This window comes from Montipora foliosa, unplaced genomic scaffold (genome assembly GCF_036669935.1).
Source record: "Montipora foliosa isolate CH-2021 unplaced genomic scaffold, ASM3666993v2 scaffold_402, whole genome shotgun sequence".
Lineage (NCBI taxonomy): Eukaryota > Metazoa > Cnidaria > Anthozoa > Scleractinia > Acroporidae > Montipora > Montipora foliosa.
This window is the reverse complement of record NW_027179704.1, coordinates 38,869-42,590: the sequence shown is the minus strand read 5'-3', so window position 1 is coordinate 42,590 and position 3,722 is coordinate 38,869.

The following is a 3,722-nucleotide window of genomic DNA, read 5'->3' as shown; positions in this document are numbered from 1 at the left end:
CCCGTTCCTTATTTTAAAGATAGTTTCGGCTGAAGAGTTTTCAAAAACCCCCATCACAATCCATTTTAATCGCCTTCAATTTTGCCCATTCCTGCCTCGAATAGTATTTGCTGCTTTATTCAAACCTTACTTCAATGCTGTAAGTAGTTATCTTTATGTTTCGCTTGATTTTTTGGTTGCCAGTTTGCAGTCGCTGAATTTGGCTGCATTTCGTGACTCTGCCTCTTTAAGAAGAATAGAACATAGGATTCCCGAGCCACTTAAATAAAAACCTTAAACGTCTTATTTTGACATCACCTCGCCGAGCTCTTCCAGTCGTTGCTTGCAGGTTTGACTTTAAAATAAGGTTTTTAGGCTTTAAAACTTTACCCTGGAAGTCTATATGTAAGATTCCTGATGCTGCTTGCTTAAACATATCCTATTGGATTGAGACAAACTTTCTAAAAGCTTTTCTGACAAAGTTTTTATAAAAACAAACTTTGTTCACAAACTTAAAACATGTTGTGTAATCATTTGACTGATTGAAAAAAATCATATGACAAACTTCCTGTATCTGAGAATGTTGTGCGATGTAGGCAAATAAGTGAATATCTTCAAAACTTTCTTGAAGGAACTCAAGAGCGACGGGATTTTATAATTTCCAATGAAATATTTTGCAAGTTTGAAATATACAAAGAATAGTTAGTGGAAGATCAGGTGTTGTTCCTCAGTTATTCATTTTTAAAAAAAAGATAATTCTAATTATTAAAAAAAAATCAATTATGAAGTTTAACAAGCAAATAGCGAGGACAAACATCAGATATAAACTCATCCTTTAACATTATTTTTTACTTGAGCTCCCGTATGCTCCTACCGTACATCCGACCTCAGAAGTGACGGTTAATACAAAAATTGAATTTATATATATATATATATATATACGATTACTAACTTATTAACTATCAACTAACGGTCAGTTCTGAGGATGTATGTAGAAGGATAAGGAACGTCAAGTAAAATATAATTTCAAAGGATGCGTGTATACCTGGTGTTTGTCACCGCTGTTTGTGTATTGTTCCTGACAAAACTGAGACGGTCAAATAAAAAGAGTATTTGCAAAATGGTTAATAAATGGAAGGGAGAAAAAAAGAGTGAACGAAAGAAATAAAAAATAAATTACAATATTAAAATTTTAGTCGAATTGTTAGTTACAAATTTTAAAAAAAGGGAAAAATATTAATGGTCAACTTTGAACACTGGTTAAATTGTAAATGCTAAATGGAAAATATAGTTTCATTGGACCGGTATAGGTTGCAGATGTGGTGTTTTTGCGATTTGGTTACAGTGTTCCCGTTATGTATTTTTGGTGCCAATTGTTTTGTGAACCAATCACAAGAGCTACTGTTACCCCAGTGGTCAACAAAAATTGTCAAAATTTCATTAGAGCAAGACTACCTTTCTGGTTTGAAATCAGCAAGAAAGCGAAAAATGCATCACGCAAACCTAGCCAAGAATGAGCTGCAATCGAATCTTGTCAGTCTTGTCATCCTTTCCTCGACGAGGATTAGACAATTCGGGATCGATTCTCATATAGAGACAGTCACGATATGATTTAATGTAGAGTTTTCATTTTCGTTGTTGTTGAATCAACTGTTGCTCAAGATCGCCTATAATTAAAATTTGGTGTTTTGCTTTTTGCATTTTTTGAAATTTTCTTAAAAATTCAAAAGTTTTGCTTTAAAATTACAATTTTATTTTTAAATTTAGAATGGTCTAAGAGACGAACGCGACTTTTTTGAATTGCTTCTAAATAGACCTCAATTATTGCAAACAACAACAAGAGTAACAAAGAAGAATGAAAAAGAATGTTCAAAAGATCTGTGACACTATTTTATTTCCCCGATATATTTGTATATTCCATTTTTGACGAACAGGCCTTAAGCTTCGATTAAAGGAGATTTCCTTGGTTCCAGTGAAAAGTGTCCAATACCACGTATGCCTAGCCTTTCCATTGGTCAGTTAAATCTCTAACCCAAGGGTCTGCGGCAAGACTCAGGAACCACTTAAAAGAGCTGTGTCACGGCAATAAAGTTCATTTTGTGGTAACAAAAATTGGAACAAACTGTGCTGCGCATAATGCGGATGAATGGTAAAGGAAAGTTCAAATTTGCGCACAAGAATTTCAAAAGTGAACCAAACGTTTCGAGGGTATTCGTCCCTTCTTGCTATAGAACTTAACGTTACCTTAGAAAAAATCTTTTAACCACTACAAACCAAAGCTTTGAGACAAAAACGTGTCTGTCGAGCCTACTTAATTAAAGTTACAATGAACAGAGATCAACTTTGAAAAACTCTTAGGCTGAACAGTTTGCAAAAACCAATATCACAGTCCATTTTAATCTTCTTCAGTTTTGCCCATACACCTGCCTCCTTTAGTATTTGCTGTTTTATTGTTAAAGTTAGAGATTGCGAGTTTGGTTTGTGAATTAATTTATGTTCCTCATTTTACAAACTTTGCTCATAAACTTTGCATAACAGGTTGTGTTATCATTTGATTGGTTGAAAAAATCATATGACAAACGTCCTCTCTTCTGAAAATGTTACACGATGCATGCAAATAAGTGTCAAGAAGTCAAGAGTGACAGGATTTTATAATTTCGAATTATTATACTTTGCAAGTTTGAAATATATAAAGAATGGATCATGGATTGTGTTCCAAATTGCATGGAAAATTTATGTGATTACTTATTAATGGTATGCATGAAAAAGTATCAAGATGGCTTATCCATTCTCGCCTCCAGAGCCTCGGATCGACCCAAGGCTCTGAGAAACTCCATGTAGGAGAATATACGCTGTAGGGTTCTTATTGCCCAAAATTGGCTATTTGAACCTCACGGTGCCTGCTCACCCCTAGTGCGAACATGAATGTACCAATTAGAGACTCTTTTGATTGTTCTTCAAGAAAACCAATGTGAAAACACTTCGTTTCAGGGCTCACCAAAGCTCTTGTCAAGAAAAGAGCTCTGGGGTCGAGATTGGATAGCTTATCATACGTATGCAAAAGTAACGCATGCGCATCACGAATACCTAATCATGTATCCCCATTTTGCGCCATCCTGTGCTTGCACTTGATTGGCTATCTGTGAGGTTCTTTATTCATTGACCAATAAGAATGCTTTCTTTTCACTTCATTTTGCACTGAATTGCATCTTTTCTGCACTGGGTTACTTGAAAGCTTCATTTCTCTAAGCCAATGGGAATGGAAAAGTTTTTCCATGTAAATTAGTTGTCAATAAGGTTTGTCTCAAATACAATAGACTGTGTTTGGACTTTCAATATCTGGAGTCTTTCATTGATTTCATAAGAGCATAGAGCATAGGCTGCCGTGTAACGTTTAAAGCGATGACTGCATGATGTCATCGGAGAGGTGATGTTAAAAATATGAAAAATAAAAGACGGAAGCTTGAGAGAGGATGGCGTTCTACGGGTGCATACGTTTATAGAGATGCATATGTCCAGCAATGTTGTGTTGTTAATAATCTTAGGAGACGCTGAAGTTGACGTGTTATACGGCTGCCATCACTGATCACTCAACCGATCAAATGGTGCTATTAAGAAGGGCAGTTCACAAATTGATGCAGAAGAAGATAGAAGAACAACTTCCACCCTTATCTGACAACACCACCCTACACTCTAAAATTACTGAGGTGTGATTTCGTAAGACACCTTGTGTGTTTTCAAAC